The sequence below is a fragment of the Polypterus senegalus genome, chromosome 12, assembly GCF_016835505.1.
Source record: "Polypterus senegalus isolate Bchr_013 chromosome 12, ASM1683550v1, whole genome shotgun sequence".
Lineage (NCBI taxonomy): Eukaryota > Metazoa > Chordata > Cladistia > Polypteriformes > Polypteridae > Polypterus > Polypterus senegalus.
In genome coordinates this window covers 49,194,011-49,212,134 of record NC_053165.1, presented here as the reverse complement: position 1 = coordinate 49,212,134, position 18,124 = coordinate 49,194,011, and the positions used below count along the sequence as shown (strand labels likewise).

At 39.2% G+C, this 18,124-nt stretch overlaps 1 long non-coding RNA gene across 1 annotated transcript in view; it reads left to right on the top strand.

Annotated features, from left to right (window-relative positions):
* Positions 1–580: 580 nt before the first annotated feature.
* The window catches only part of LOC120541262, a 108,997-nt gene continuing 91,453 nt past the window's right edge, over positions 581–18,124 (top strand). The window contains exons 1-2 of the long non-coding RNA XR_005635974.1: positions 581–661; positions 17,022–17,445. This is a non-coding gene — a long non-coding RNA (uncharacterized LOC120541262). The remainder of the gene's footprint in view (positions 662–17,021; positions 17,446–18,124) is intronic.

Here is an 18,124-nt window from a genome sequence, read left to right as displayed (position 1 = left end):
CAAACAGAAAAGCAAATCCATGAAACAAAATGAGAAAAATCAAGAAATACAATATTCACAGTAAACTCCACTAAACTCAATGCACCGCTGCTAGATCAAGGTCTCTGGCCGAGAAGATAAATCCAGCAGCAGTGACATCAACGTGGCCCTGCCTCCTGGGGCTTCACCCACAAAGAAAAGGAATACCACATTAATAACAAAGAGTATACAAACGTCACAGAAATAGCACAAACACATTAAAAATGATCATTCAAAAGTAAGAAAAGCAACATATAAACAAAAGCCTGAGAAAAAACTCTGGCTACAACACATTTACATTGAAGGGACTGTCAACCTAGATGTGCACGGACCCTCTTACAATGTTTATAAAGTTATTAGGCAGATGATGCAGCTATATTATGCTTGTCGGTCTTTTTTGGGAGAAGCTTGGAAGAAGCTATTAAAAGGAAATCACATGCAGACTTTTGAAGTAAGCAGCTGCTTTTTCCTCAGGTGGTAGCACACAAACTGTGAGTCCATTTGGCTTCACGTCAAAAGCTACAATTCTAGACTTGTGATATCATATGACTGGAATAATAATGGTGCCCAGCAGCAGCTGATGTAGTGTCCCTGGTATTGAAAAGGGTACATGTGTTACCTGAATGGAAAACCAATAAAAATGGTAAGTAAATGTTAACAGTTTATGTCAGCGGTAAAAATATACAAGCGTGCTTGTAAATGAGAGACATCTACATCTCTCGTGACAATGCTTTCGGTAGAACTTCTTCAGCAGTCATAAGATTATTTATGTCTATAGTGCCAATGTTTACTCTTTTTAGAAAGTCATTCAGGCAGGCAGTGTGGCTTTGTGGTTAAAGTGCTGCACTTGAAATTACAAGGTCGCCGCATTTGTCCTGACCTATGATTCACTGAGAGAGGCTCATTACCCAGATGGGGTTCATCAGTGATACATGTTAACAGTTACTGCCCTGAACCTGAAAGATGTCTTGCCATGGCATTTGCAATAGATAGTCGATCAGTCTGATGGCAGTTGAGAACATTACTTTATATTGCATTGTAACCTGAATTTGCATTGTAATCCAGATTTCTGTATTCAGAATTGACCTCAGGCACTGTCCAAGTGCAGATGCCATGTTTCCTTATGTCTGCATTTTTTCCCTAAGAACTTTCACATCTCCAAAGACCTGTGGGTTAGGTTGAGGGGCGATTCCAAATTGACCCTATAATGGCCTCTGAGGTTCATGAACACTAGGTGGTTGCCTAGTAGACTTGGTGGGCTCATTGGGAATTGTATTTTTTTAAACAACACAAACTCTGCCTTGAAAACACTCAGACTCAGTACAACTGTCTGATTTCCATTAACCCAGTTATACTGTTTTATATTATGATTTTTTTGTCTTAATGTCTGACAACATACACGGCTCACCACTACTACAGGTGGTCAGCAAATAACAACATGACTGCAGGTCTTTAATGTTTTGCTAAAGGCTGATTTAATTCAAACTATTATCATCTTCTAAATGGGCTTATATTAAAACCTACATTAAAACTTAATAAATATCGTTCTCTGATGTTCACAAAAAATTATGATTCACTCTTAGCATGCTTAAGCAGTTATTTATAGTTCATCTTTTTCAGGAAAAACTCTCTGAGGTTGTACATTGATTGGATAGTTATATTGCATCATTCGCGTACATTTGTAGGCTGTGGTAATTAGGAATCATGGGTAAATGTTTAAGGCTAATCATTGCACTTCAATTTATTTGAATTTTCCTATTATATTAAGTGTGTCAACTTATTTCAATAACTTTAATGAAATGTATAAGTTTATGAGCTACCTTGGTAAGATTTTAACTGCATTGTCACCATCATTGTAAGCTCCTTGATAGGCTGGTGGTTTAAATAGAGAGAACTACAGTGTATAATTTTAATAAGTAAAATGATTATGTGATATATTTGGATTTGTTTTCTGTTACACAGCCTGTAAATGGCAAAAACATAAACAAATAAAAATATAAATCTTGCTAATACAGGTTAGTTACTATGTGTTTTCTTAAATGGCACCTTTCAGGCATGTACTTTTCTGAGTCAGTCTTATAAACAGATGTTGTAATAATAAAATCAAACAACCCCTTTGACATTCTCAAATTGCTCTCCCCAGTCCTGGCTCCTCACTTGTGATTCAAGGTTTGTACCGATCGGGCATTAATGATCCCACTCAAAGCAAAGAGGGGTCGCAGAGCACCATTTACTGCTTCGCCTAGGGCAGCACAAATGCTAGTGCCACCTCTAACCCTATATGAGTGTAGGTGTATGTGTGTGAGTGGATCTTATTATGAACTGGTATCCTGCCTGGGGCCATTTCTTGATTTGAACCAAGTTCTGCTGTAATAGCTGGATATTAGGGTCATTGGCACCTCCAAATTGGCTGCTTATGAGGAGGCATAAGTACAGATCTGTGTATTAAGTTTAGTTATTTTTTAATAGGCTTAGAATGCTGTAAATGTGCTGTTGTGAAATGGTATGCTTTGTTCCATACAGTCCATGATTTATGATGTCAGGGGTTAATTATAAATCTCATTTTTTAAAGGTAAATTACTGTCCTGCAGTGATAACTTTGATGTATTTCCAGGAGTGATGGGAACTGCGATGATATTAGATCCTCCAACAAACCTGATCTAGATACCCCTCCTTCACACAAACACACACACACCAACAATTAGCATGTCCACATCATAAGAATGTTGAGCCAAGAGGATATGGGAGAACATAAAAGCAGATAGATCTGTTCAGTGTTGATGCTCTGCTCCTGAGATCTCATGCAATGGGACCCATCAATAAGCGAAGATACTGTAGATTTAACAATTAGTTACTAATGCAATTTTCTGTATTTTCTCCCTACAGTATTGGGTCAAAAATAGCATAAACTATATAAAAAAAGATAGCTCCTTGAGAATGGTATTAGATCCTGGCTCTGTCTTCAACTGTATGGTGTTTATTCTTGCATTGGTTCTGCTACTGGACTCTCTGATTTTCCTCAAACACCACAATGTATGCATGAGTATGTGCCTGTGTTGGACTGTCGAATCCAGAAGTGGTTCTTTCCTAGTACTCAATCATTCTGTAATCGCAAAGAATGATCACAGTCCTGATTTGAACTCCAGCTGCTGGAGCTGTGAAGTAGCATTGCCAACCCTGGTGTTCCTGCGCCATTAATTCACTTAAGAAGGTAGAAGATAGATAGATAGATAGATAGATAGATAGATAGATAGATAGATAGATAGATAGATAGATAGATAGATAGATAGAGTTGTATTTGTCCCAAGAGAGAACTTTTTTTTTATAGAAGTCTAATAAATACAATATAACAGACATCAACAACAATAATCCTCATCAAGTGCAAATACACAGAAACAACTACAAATGCAGAAAACTTGTGACTTAACTCAAACTAAAAAGTGCAGCCTCAGTCACAGTGAGAGATTATAAAGGCACATTGTCATAGTTATGAAGGAGCTCTAGTTGTGTTTCTCGTCGCACTTTTCCTGAATAATTTGTTGGCTGAAAGTGTTCACTGTTAGTGAGTCACAGAGAGGATGTGTAGCCTTGCTCATAATGGCCATCTGTTCTACCCTCATTCTCTCCTCTGCGGGTCCAGAGTGTGTTTTATATCTGAACCTGCCCTTTTAATTAGCTTCTTGATTTGGCCTTTCTTATAAATATTATTGTAACAAACTTCTACAGTTGCAAATTTGATTGTGGAAAATAGAGCCTCTCCAAGCTTTGGTCTGGAAAACCATTGTATAAAGTACACAGAATATGTGAAGATGTTTATTATTGTGTAACAAATAAATACGCACCACCAAAGCAAGACAGCATGTGCTTCCCTTCCATACAAAGTACAGTATATACAGCACCACTTGCTCTTCCAGTCACCTGCTCTATAGCACACTTATCAGTTAAGTCTAGGCTACCTTCGTTTAACCTTGCTTATGTAATAGAAATGCTAATAAGCACAAGGTTACTGTGACACTGGGCACTACCTAATCACCACATGCTGTTCTGAACAACACAAGGAATGATACCCTTTATCGTGCTTGAGTTACAGAAAACCTTCCCAAGCTTCAGCAAACAACTTTTTTTTTTCTTTTGTTATTTCTAGACTTATTTTTTATTCTGTTAAACATGTTTGCTTTGCAGCTGCAGCCTTGAGGCAAATTTCTACACTGCTTCTGCCCTGCAGGGGCACATCCCCCATTCTACAGAGCTGCATATTAACTTCCCTTTGCAGAATTTCTGAAATGAGTTCCCTGAGATAATAAATCTCAGCACAGGGACAGACATGTTTGATATATTTTTTTCTTATGAGGACCAGGAGATAGAGATTACAGTCTTTCAAAAGGACCAAACGGTCAAGAAGTTAGGTAATTTTAGTCAAGGACAAGGTTAGGTGTTACTTTTGCCTGGTGCACCAATAATCATTTGTGCTGTTTTCCTATATCTTAATGTTAAGTTCTGTGGCCTTCTGACTTTGAGGTAGAACTGTAAAGCATAAGGCTGCAGTTCAGGTTGATTCGTTTTTAAGTACAGGTTTATTCTCTTTCATATCAAATTGATTTCTTCAGGATATAATCACACATCAACATGATAGAACTGGTTGCTATGATATGCTATGTGTGGTTGTCTTTGGCTGCCATCTTGTTTAGGGGCAAGCCACGTGCTCTGTAATTATCTTTACTTTATGAATGAATGAATGAATGATTTTTATTGGCATTGTCACAGGTACAACGAAATTGAAAGATGTCTCTGGTCAGTGCATTATCACATATATAAAAAAAACGAGTAGAATATAAACAAACATTATAGACAAACATTCAGTAGTGCAAATTGCATAAGTCAGTGCATAATTCATATAGCTGTTTTGTGACCATTATCTGCTTTTAGTGGCATTAAGACGTGCTATTGCGGTTGGGTAAAAACTATGTTTGAGTCTATTTGTCCTTGCATGTATTGCTCTATACCGTTTGCCTGACGGCAGCAGTTTGAATAGGGAGTGTCCAGGGTGTGAGGTGTCCTTTATGATATTATGGGCTTTTTTGAGGCAGCGGGAGCTGTGTAGATCTTCTAGTGTGAGGAGAGGGCAGCTGATGATCCTTTGGGCAGCGTTGATGACTCCCTGAAGTGCTTTCCTCTGAGCCACTGTGCAGCTAGCGTACCACATGCATATGCAGCATGTTAGGATACTTTCTATAGAGGCTCTGTAGAAGGACACCAGCAGTCTCTGTGTGATGTTATTCCTCCTGAGTACTCTCAGGAAGTACAGTCTCTGTTGGGTCTTTTTCAGCATCTCAGAGGTGTTCACACTCCAGGATAGGCTTTCCTCTATGTTGACTCCCAAGAACCGGAAGTCTGCCACCCTCTCCACACAGTCACCGCTGATGATTAGTGATTGGACTTCTGTCTTGTTTCTTCTGTAGTCTATTATGAGTTCTTTGGTCTTTTTAGTGTTTAGGAGGAGGTTGTTATCTTTGCACCAAGAAGAAAGCTGCTACACCTCATCTCTATAGGCAGACTCCTCTCTCCCAGATATGAGCCCCACCACGGTAGTGTCATCTGCAAATTTCACAATGGTGTTGCTCTGGTGGGCGGGAGTGCAGTCGTGTGTGTAGAGAGAGTAGAGCAGTGGACTAAGCACACAGCCCTGAGGTGACCCAGTGCTGAGGCTTAGGGTTGGTGATGTGTGACGGCCCACTCTCACTCTCTGTCTGCGGCCAGTGAGGAAGCTGTTGATCCATCTGCAGGTGCTGTGAGGGAGCCCCAGGTCTTTTAGTTTGACATCCAGTTTGCAGGGAAGAATGGTATTGAATGCAGAGCTGTAATCTACAAAAAACATGCGTACATAGCTTCCTTGCCTCTCCAGGTGTATTGCAGCGGCATGGAGTGCTATGGCTATGGTGTGGCTCTGTAAGCAAACTGGTGGGGGTCAAGGCTGCGGGGTAGGGCTTCTGTAATGTGATAACGGACCAACTTCTCAAAACACTTCATCGCCACTGGGGTGAGTGCCACTGGTCGATAGTCGTTAAGACTGGAGATGTGAGGTTTCTTGGGCAAGGGTATTATGGTGGAGGTCTTGAGGCAGGATGGGACATTCGACTGTGCGAGGGATTGGTTGAAGATCCTGGTGAAGATCTCAGCCAGCTGGTCTGCGCAATCCCTCAGTACATGTACTGGTACGCCATCAGGACCAGCCGCCTTCCTCGGGTTTACGGCCCGCAGGGTGCGCCTCACTTCATGTTCCTCCAGAGTGATGATTGTACTACAGTGGGCTGTGTGGTGTTGCCATGCCTCTAAAGGATCCGGTGCAGTGACCTCAAAACGGGTGAAGAAGATGTTCAGCTCCACCGCCAGTGCTAGGTCACCTTCAGCAGCGCCTAGGTTGGTCTTATAGTTCGTCAGTTTCTGGACACCCTGCCACACAAGCCGGCTGTTCTTGCTTTCCAGGTGGTTCTCAATTCTCCTCCTGTAATCCGCCTTGGCCTCCCTGATGCCTCTTTTCAGGTTGGCTTTCGCCATACTGTAGTGGTCCCTGTTACCGGACCTGAAGGCGTTATTCCTCTCCTTTAACAGCTGTCGGACTTCCCGGGTCATCCAGGGCTTTTGGTTGGGGTAAGCCCGGATATGTTTGTCCACTGTGACAGTGTCTATGCAGTGTTTGATGTAACAGAGGACACTGTCCGTGAATATTTCCAGGTCTTGATGTTCGAAGATGTTCCAGTTGGTTTTATCAAAGCAATCCTGCAGCTGTTGAGAGGCACCCTCTGGCCATGTACTGTAGTAACAGTCTTTGTGATGGCCGACGCGGTTTTCCTGATGGTGGCATATACAGGAATTAGGAGCAGGGACAAATGGTCAGACTGGCCCAGGTGTGGTAGAGGTCTGGCCCTGTAGCCCTTCTTGATGTTTGAGTAAACTTTGTCCAGAGTGTTATCACCCCTAGTGGCACACTTTACATGCTGGTGGAAATCAGGGATTACTGTTTTTAAATCTGCATGATTAAAATCCCCAGCTATGATGTGTACAGCGTCCGTGTATTTGCTTAGTTTGTTGCTAATGTTTGTATGCAGAAGTGTAATCGCCACGTTAGCATTAGCATCTGGTGGTATGTAAACAGCTGTTATTATGATGACGGTGAACTCCCTTGGAAGGTAGATGGGCCTGCATTTAACAGTCAGATATTCTATGTCCGGTGAACAGTGACGGTTTGTGATCACTGTATTAATACACCAACTGATATTCACATACAAGCAGATTCCCCCTCCTTTTCTCTTACCGGAGTCCTCTGTTCGGTCCTGGCACTGTGCGGTGTAGTCTGGAATGGATTGATGCAGCCAGGACTCAGTGATCAGAAGGATGCATGAGTCTTTGATGTGGTTATTCGCTGTTATTTGTAACCTTAGCTCGTCCATCTTGTTCGCCAGGGATCTGGCATTCGAGAGGAATAGACTAGGGATCGGTGGTCTAAGTGGCTGCCTCCTTAGCCTGGTTAGCACGCCAGCCCGGCAGCCTCACTTACTCCTTCTCTCTCGACGCCGCCTGCGCCTCCTCACCGCTGGGATAGTAATCCACAGAGCGCCCGGTCTCCTCGCTATTTCCTCCGGTATTTTGTGCAAGCGGATAAATTCGATAGTCACACTCACACGGTAACTCACTCCGATCTTAAGGAGATCATTTCGGCTGAAGATGTTATTCGCTTGACTGACTGTACACAAAACAAAGCACAAGACGTACAAAAACAAAAACATCCAAACACAACACCGACTAGTGGGACACCGAGCTGCTACAACTACGTACGCCACCATCTTTTGGAAAAACATCCAAACATTATTTTAAAAAATTGACTATTTTTCCAAGACAACATAAATATGAAGTGATGTGATGGAGATGACAGAAAGGCAACTAGCAACATGGACTGAAGTTCTCTATCAACAACACACACCTGTAGGTTTAGCCCTAATACATGAAAAAAAAGCTTTCTCTTTGTTTGAGGATATTCAGAAGGACCCCAGTAAACATTTTTCTTGTTTTGACCAGTGGGTCTGGATTTACTTAAGTGGATAAACTTAAAGGTGTGATTTCTTGGTCCCCGTCAAAAACGAGGACAGCCTATAATGTATTAATAAAAGATAACAGTGTAAGGTGAGACACAAAAACACCCGGACGGTAAAAAAAAATATATTTACTGATGAATTACAGCATTCTAAACATTGTCACCTTCTATATACTCCCCCTCCCGATCTCTACACCGCTCCATACGTATCTTTCATTGATTGAAACAGTTCTGGAAGTCTTGTTGCGTGAGGCTCTTCAACAGGCTTGTCGTTTCTGTCTTCACGTCATCCATTGAAGAAAAATGTGTTCCCTTCAGGTGACTTTTGCTTTTCAGGAACAAGGGTGCTAAATCTGGCCAATAGAGAGGACAATCGAGAAGAGAAATATTTTTGTCAGTCAAAAGCTGCTTTATGGAAAAAAGCAGTATGATCATTTTGAACAATCTGATTCACCGTTTTGTTGTTTTCGTCCGTCCAAGACGAGCGTGGGCAACCTGGGCATTGAACATCTTTCACATTTTCTTGTCCTTCCTTGAAATGTTTGTGCCCCTCAAAAACTTGTGTGCGAGACAAACTGTTATCACTGTATACTGTTTTTATCATTTCATGAGTTTCTGTGGCTGTTTTGTTCAATTTTGTGAGAAATTTGATGTTGGTTTGCTGTTCAATTTTTTCACCTGACATTGTCACTGCAACTCATGCAGCGATTGTTGTGCAAATACTGACTGGGCTCTTCACAGGATGTACCTAGCCGGTCAGAGGTTTGAGAGGGCATTTAGGAGGGGATATAGTTCTATGATTCAAGTCCGGTCGACCTCCAGATGGTTTTGCAGGAAAGCTCCAAGCCCGTTCCGGTTATTTCTGTCTCACCTCGCAAACCCTTAAACAATTTGTGCTTTTTCATCATCTGGTTAAAGGGCAGACACAATTTGCTCAATGTTTAATGTAAGTAATTCTATAAAGAAATAATCAATAGTGAAATATTGTCCATCTCCTCATAATAGGGGGCCAAAGGGGACATCTCTATTATCTTACACCTTCAGGTTGGATTCCAAACACAAATCTGCTGTGCAGGTTCATTCAATCTATGGTGCAGATTTATTTTCTCCTATATCGAGTTAATTTGTTTGAGATACAATCCCGCATCAGTATTGTAGAACTGGTTTCTGTGGAGTGTCCTACATGTATGTATGGTTGTCTTCGGCTGCCATCTTGTTTAAAGGTGAGGCACATGCTATGTAATGATCGTCAACTGATTTCATATTATGGAAAGTCCATTTTTCTATAGCATGAAAAACAATGTTTCTCACACAATTTCTTTTCGAGATTTTCCTTTTGGTGTTTTGACTCTTGTTTTGTCCTTGACTGGTTGCTTTGTTTTGATCTCAGCCTTTGTTATACATACCTTGCTTGTGCAGATGACTCCCTTTTTTTTCCCTTCACAAGGAATTTCTGCCTCACTGACAGAGCACATAATCAACCTTTTTGACACTATTTTAATAAGAAGAACTGTTCGAATAAAGCACAGACATTTTTAGTCCTGGAACGACTTAGAGTAGGTCAAGAAATAGCATTTTATTTATGGTTGATACACTTAACATAATAGATAGATAGATAGATAGATAGATAGATAGATAGATAGATAGATAGATAGATAGATAGATAGATAGATAGATAGATAGATAATGAATGGCTCTATATTAGATAGATAGATAGATAGATAGATAGATAGATAGATAGATAGATAGATAGATAGATAGATAGATAGAGTTTTGTTTGTCTCCAAGAGACAACAACATTAACATCAACAACATTAATCCTCATCAAATGCAAATACACACAATGAACAACAAAAGACAGAAAACTTGTAACTTAACTAAAAAGCGCAGCCTCAGTCACAGTGAGAGATTATAAAGGTACGTTGTCATAGTTATGAAGAAGCCCCAGTTGTGTTTCTTATCACACTTTTCCTGAATAGTTGTTGCCTGAAAATGTTCAGTGTTAGTGAGTCACAGAGAGGATGTGTAGCCTTGCTCATAATGGCCATCTGTTCTACCTTCATTCTCTCCTTTGCAGGCCCAGCGTTGTGTTTCATATCTGAACCTGCCCTTTTATTTAGCTTCTTGATTTGGTGGGCCTCTCTTGATGTGATTTTGTTAGTCCAACACAACACAATATAGAAAATCGCACTGGCCGTCACAGAGTGGTAGAACATGTGATGGAGATCACTACCCTCAATAAAGGAGCACAGCTTCCCAAGAATAGGACGTCTACTTCTCAATCTTTCTTGTATCATTCCTTTGTGTTACAAGAACAGTTCAGCTTGTCATTAATATACACCCCCAAGTACCTGGGGCAATGTACCATCTCTACATTCATTCCCTGGATTGTGACTGGGAGTAGAGACTCTTTGGAGGGGTGAAAGTCAATATCCAGTTCCTTGGTTTTGCTGATGTTAACATGCACATAATTCTCTTTGCACTAAGAAACAGAGTTGTCCATCTGACTCCTATGCACTGTCTCACTCCCTTTATCAATACACCCCATAAGTGCAGAATCACCTGAGAATTTCTACAAATGACATGACCTGGTGTTATATTTATAGTCTGAGGTGTACAGAGTGAAGAGTAAAGGATTGTTCCTTGTGGTGCTCCCATTCACATAAGAGACACACTCAGAGAGACTCACAAACTGCAGTTAGCCTGACAGATAGTCCCTTATCCAAGACACTATAAACTCATCCACCTACATATCCCTGAGCTCATCCCTTAATAGTAATGGAGGAATGCTATTGAAGGCAACTGGAGAAATCAAAAAACAAAATTCTTACAGTTCTGCCAGCTTTATCTCGATGTTAATAAACCTTGTGAGGCAGATAGATAACCTCATGTACCACTCCAATCTTTCTCCGATTGTCCCAAACTGCAGTGGGTCAAGGTGGTCTATCACAAGAGGATTTATATGGCCCAGGACAAGCCTCTCAAAGGTCTTCATGATGTGTGATGTAAGAGTCACTGGTCTGAAGTCATTAGGCGAGCAAGCACCTTCCTTCTTTGGAACCAAACCAGTATAAGATGTTTTCCAATATCTGGAATCTTAGTGACAGACTGAACGGGTAATAGAGGATACCACAAAGCTGGTCAACACAGGCCTTAAGTGCTCGAGGATCAACTCCATCTGTTGCCATGAAATTAAAGTTACTGCACTGGGTCACATTCACAAAGGGAATCAGAGGTAGGATTTAAGCCTGCAAGGTAGTGATTTCATAATAAGGTCCATAATCACCTAAACAAAGTACCTGATCTGATCATTCTCATATTTAATATGCAACAATAGCCTAAAGCAGCTGATGAACTACTTTGCACAATATATTTTTGTCAATTTAAACAAACCTTACAGCACATACTCATCTAATTTTGGACAAGAACACTTTTGTAGAACTCTCTTGTGTTTTTGAAATGTTGTGTAGTCTACCTTGTAAGGGTTGGTAGCTGATCTGGAGCTTTATAAGAAAAAATTGGGCTGATATCAATATGTTGTCTTTTATCACGAGTACTCCCATCAGATTTGATAAAGAATGATAAAGTCTGTATGATTTTTGCCTAAGGTAAGAATATGCAATTGTCTCAGAAAGGGACAATTCAATTTTACTCTCTTATAAATGTTTGGTTTTCACTCCCACGACTGAGTACAATTTCAGTCCGATCTTTTCAATGTTGATATTGGAGTCTTTTTTATACATTTTATTGGATTGCTGATTATTTTTTAGAACAGCTGGCTTTAATGGAAAAGCGTGCAATTATGTTCTTATTAGACTCTTATAATGCATTATAGAAAAAAAAAATAATATAAAGCCTTAAACAATTCGTGTTCTTTCACCATCTAGGTAACAGACACAACATTTGTGTAATGTTTAATGTGAACAATTATACGAAGAAATGATCAATAGTGAAATATAATATGTCTACTCAGAACAAGGGAGGCACAGTGTCATAGCTGATAGCTCTACTACCTCCAACCTTATTCACATCACCTTGAAGGTGAAATGCGTTTTTTGAAAATGTGAAATGCTGCATATTTTCAACACATTGACTCAGTATACGGAAAACCAATTGACCCAACTGTAACCGTTGTCTAGATTCCTGGACACAAAGCTCCCATGTTTCATACACTGGAGTTCAAGCTTCATTTTAGTCTCTGATGCATTTTTAAGATTCTGTTGGTCAAGACTGTCATTATTATTGACAAAGTGTGCAACCTCTTACCAGTACAAACAACACACATCTGAAAGCTAAAGAAAATATCTAAAAGTGAGTAAGTTTAAGAAGAGTCTGGTGATTGTTTTTTTTCCACTAGAGATCTTTATTTAAATACTAAATGACAGACAGACACATTTGGAAATAATGCATTAATATGCTTCTGAGCAGGAAATTAACATTTTTGATATTGAATTAAAGGCACAAATTTCACAGGAAGTGAAGCACTATTTGAGTATTGAATTATTTTACAAAGCGAAGCAAAAAATTAAGTTTAACACGACTATATATCATTTGTAAATGACTTACAAATGATATAGATACTACAGTCTGCTTTTTTCAGGAATCAGGGCAAAGGGTGGCAAAGGGTTTAAGGGGCGGCAACTTGTCAATCCACACAAACTCAAGTATACGCCTAACAGTCAGTCAAGCATCTATTCGCTATTCCATTCACATATATTTTTACAATGTGCCCAAAAATTCCAAGGGGCCAGCAACCCTCTTTGATTTCATCTACGTTAAGCTGTTCATTAACAACGAAAATCTGGTCAGCCTGCCCATCCTCCAAGCTCTTCCACATTTTCTTCCACATATATCACATTTTTGTCTTTGAAGTTTTATTAAAAAAAATGATAAAAGAATGCATCCAGGGTATTGTCCTGCCTTGTGCCCTGTGCTAGCTAGGACAGAATCCCACAACCCTGGTCTTGATTAACAGGGTTAGAAAATGACATGACATTAAATGCATGCTTTTTAACAGCACCTTACAATGTTATGTTGTTAAAAACAGAGCACTTATGGTGGCTCAGTAGCTTTCATACACAGAAGATTCCAATACAAGTGATATGAAAATGGCACAATTCGATGTGCTATCAATAGCTGCGGAAAGTCTGTGACTGTTTGTAGTTTTTCTGTGCCTTTTTAATAACAAAAAGGATTCCAAAATGTAAAAAAAAAAATAACCATCCAAGTATTTAGTGCAGTAAATACAATCCCCCTATCTCAGTCTTAGTAATAATAACACAGCACTCAGTTAAACAAACTTAATTCCAAGTCATATTGTATGATTGTCAATTACCAATAGAAACATAGCTATAAAAAGAAAATGAACAATACTAGTATAAAATCACAAGCAATATTACTCCATGAAAGAAGAAAGGCATCTGAATCAAGTTTCCCATGTAACTATTAACATTAGTCAAAACACAATTCATTAAAACTATCTAAATAATTAAGAACTTGGAAATTAACTGACTTATTTTATAATGTAAATACAAAAGATGACAATTATCTTAAAGAGTTTAATTTTAGTGTCAAAATACACAGAAGGAAAAGTGGCTCTTCGGGCCATAACCCCAGCTCTTTGTCAAATATTATCCCGCTGAGCAACTCTTTTAGTAGGGTACAGGGTGTAGTTCTGCTCCATTCTTGGAATTTGTGGCACTATTTGTGCACTACAGAACTGTTTACCAAAGTGCAGCTCTTGTTATAAACCCCATGGATCTGATCTTCTCCCCATATATAAACTGCACTTCCCTTTCTAACCCCATGCTACCTTTATATCATTTAGTGGAGCCGTACCTTCATATGTGATTACCGTATTTACGCATGTACCACTCGCACATTTTATTCCCGAAAATTAGCATTAGAAAATCAGGTGCGCGACATACACGAGGAAATGTAATTCTGTAATGTTTACTTCTTCTGCTTGGGTTCACTTGCTCGTTCTCTCTCTTGCTTGTTTGCGCTCTCTCTTTTGCTTGCGCTCTCACGCTCTCTCTCGATCGCGCTCTCTCTCTCTCTCTCTAAACACTTCCTATATAATCACAATGTGCGTCGTACACGGGGCAAAACAATTTTCGCGATTTTCTTTGTAAAAATTAGGGTGCGTGTCTTACACAAGGGCGCGTGGTACATGAGTACCTCACTGAATGCTCCTGTGTTTTAAGGGAAACACAGTTGCAAATTTGCCAATGCTTTTCAACGGGAGATTTCAAAATTTTTAAACTTTGTTCAGCATATTTGTTTGAGATATCACAATGTAAATTGAAGTACCTCGATGAATTTCCTAGAAGAACAAGTATGCCACATTGCAAAAAAATTATTCCACTGGGGGCCGAGCTGTTTCATGAAGACTAAGAGACAGGCAGACGTGACTGTTGCAAAATGTGCTACGTGCATTTTATGCAAATGCACCTAAAAAAAAGCTTCCAGTTTTTCCAAGGATCCTTTGTAGTCCATCTAGAGACCAGCAGAGGCCAATGGTGCTTTTCACTCTTTTCCAGATGGCTCCCAGAATACTTCTCTTTCCTTAGCTATGTTTATTGCTGTCCATTCTTCTACTCCCAGCCATTTTTGATGCCCTCAATCCATCTCCTTACTGGTCTTCTAACTCATTGTGTCCAATTCCTTTTTCTCTCTGTCATCATTCCAATTAGTCTCTTCTCTTATATCCTGCATATGTGCCCAAAGAGACCTAACTTCTGTTCCTTAATAACGTCTAAAATACTCTTTTGCTGTTTAAGATAATTTTTCACCTTTTGTCTCCATCCAATTTTCAACATCTCATTTCAAATGCATTCAATATTGAAATTTCCTTCTTTCTCAGTGTTTCACAGGCATAATGTAATGTATAAAATACACGTTATTAGAATCTTTATTTTGGCTTTCACTGTGATACTGCCACATTTCTGAATTTCATTCAGTGCTGCAAAAGAATTCTGTGCAATAGCCATTTTTCTACTGATTTCCTACCTAAGTAAACAAACTGGTCAACAAATTCTAATTTCTCTCCAATCCCAATTTATATCTGCCTTATTATTTACCATTACCATTATATTTTTCTTATCTTTGTTTATGAATAAACCATAGTCTTTTCCACTTTCGTCTAACACAGTTAGTTGCTGTTGAATATCCAGTTCGTTTGTTGTTAGGATGTCAATATTATCTGCAAATCTCAGATCTTTGACAATTTTCTATTGACTTACTTAAACAATATGCCAGCATGGTGGTACACTGTTTGGCACTGCTGCCTCACAGCTCCACCGACAAGTTTAAGATTATAAAACTTATCCTTGTGTGACATTTGCACATTCTCTCCATAATCACCTGGGTTTATTCCGGCTAATCTGGTTCCTGCTTCCATTCCAAAGGCACATAGGTTAAGCTGATTGTTGAATCTCAGCAGCCCTGCTGTTATCGAGTATGCCCTGAGAAGGACTGGCATTCCATCTATGGCTTGATCCTTCCTAGACTTTGACCTCACGTGATTTGATACTGCAAAAATGGATTTAGATCTTGAATGGATAGAAATCAATTTTAACAGTGCTTAATGTGTATTATGTTTCAGCCAGGGTTTACCCACTGACTGGAACTGAAATGCCATTTTACATCTTTTTTGTTTATTTTGGATTCTTTTGTTTATGTTAATATTGTTGTTAATTTAGTTCCTGTGCTTGTTCTGTTATGTCCCATGTGTTCTGTGGATCGGTCACCAATCCATCTTTATTAAGAGACTGCACTCAGCCCTGTAAAGGCCTATGGAAAACCCAAACTCCTTTGAGTCAGAAAACTGCTGCAGAGTCATGTGGAGTTCCTCAGGGTTCTATTTTGGGGCCAATTTTGTTCTCTTTATACAGTATATGCTCTGAAAGGTTAATACCACTTTTGATTACATTTCATAAATGTTTTATGCAGATGATGTCCAGCTTTATTTTTTTTTAAATCTGATGACCTTAATACATTGTCTATTAAAAGCGAATGAGCATTAGACTGATGTGCTGGTTGTTGCTCCAGAAAAATTCTTATTTAAGATTAAATAGAGGCTTGGTAACATATCTTTTTCTATTCAGATTAAAATGTGTAATTTAGGTGTTGCTTTTGAGTAGTTCCTAGATTTTGAGCCACATGGTAGATTGATGACTAAGTCGTGCATTTTTAAGAAATATTGCCAAACTGAGGACTATTGTGTTTATGGCTGAGGAAGGCATGCTTATTTAAGCTTTTATTTCCTCTCATTTGAACTTTTGTCATGGCCTTTTATCTTATCTGAACAAATCATGCTGATGCAAAGCTTTTAACAAGATCAAATAGAAGGTCCCATATTACTCCCATTTTAATGGCAATACATTGGCTTCCGTTTAATTCTTGAATTCAATTTAAAATTCTTGTTATTTCATATCATGCTACGCTTGGCCAAGTTCCGAACTGGTGGCACAACTTCTCTATCCTTACTCTCTGAGTGTATCTCTTAGGTCCTCTGATCAGGGTCTATTGACTGTCCCCGATTAAAGACTTTCAAGGTGGTAGCTCCAAGACTTTGGAATTAACTTCCTCTGGTCCTGCGTTCCAAAGGCACTTTAAGTAATTTTCAAAGCGCGCTTAAGACATATCTTTTTAAACAGACATTTGATTAGTTGTAGACTTTATTCATTTTAGGTGTTCTATATAAGTGATGATGTTTGCAATTTTTATGAGGATTGTTAATTATTGGTTTTATATGTATATATGTATTTATTTATTGTATATGTGGAATACTTTATAACGTTACATCTTTGAAAGGTGCTATATAAATAAAGTTTACTTACTTGTGGTGCATTGTATGCTTTGGTGTTTGGGAGTTCTTGTGATTATTATTGTGCTGTGTTTTCTTCCTTAGATTCTGGCCTCTGTAATATGATAAATTTGACTCAGTCACGTCAAAAAGAGTTGGGGAAATTGCCCCGTATAATGTCTGTCAGTCTTGATGAAAGTTGAATGAAAATGGATCGAAAAACCAAAGCATTTGACAACATACAGTACTGAGATGGAGATATTTATACAGAAAATGGCGACAGGATGTGATATGGCAGGAAATGACACCAAAACTGTAGGCCGGAAGTGATATCATCATGGCAGAACCAGAAGTGATGTCATCAAGATGGGGCCAAAAGTGACGTCATTGTGGCGAGGCCGTAAGTGACATCATCACTAGGAGCCGGAAGTGACATCATCATGGTGGGAATGGAAGTGACGTCTCCTTTTGGAGCTGGAAAAGGAATTGATGTAGAATGGCCATTTTGAGAATCCAGAAGATGGTGGAGGTAAGTGCGTGGAAATATTATTTGTCTTCTTTGGATCTGGTAAAAGAGAGAGAAAAACGTTAGTACTCGAAATCAACCCTTCATCTCGTGGCAGATCATCCTTCTTAGAGCTTGTTGGCTGCCTCCTAAGCACACAAGTGTGACACCTCTTTTTCTCTAGATTTGTGAATTGCGATTTGCTACTGGATTGTCTATTTTTTTTTGGAAGGCAACTCCTTCTGTGCTTTTGTGCCTTTCGGAGCTTCCTCATGCTTAAGAGTGTTTTTGTATAATAAATATTTTTATTTCTAAAGATTTTTTTGTCTCCCCAGTGGTAAACAAGCCAAAGGTTTATGGTTCTTTCATCTTGTCTTGGTTTTTGCTTTTACCTTTGAGACATTAATGCTAAGGTTCTCCCTAGTTCACAGCACTGTGTAATTCAATATAGCAAAAGAAAACCCCCTAATGGATAAGAGTTCTTCTTAAACTATTCTAATCAGGGTTCTTACCTGAGTTCAAGACAGGTTGGTTAGTTTTGGGACGGGAGATAAAGAATGGGGAGTGATTATACTGTATGTCCTTGACCTCAGTTTCAATGGTATGTGAATGTAAGACTCCATTTGCCAAAAAATGGCAACTTCACATAGAGTTAAGCAAAAAGCATTTCACTTACAAGTGCATATGGGGGCTACCGCACCAA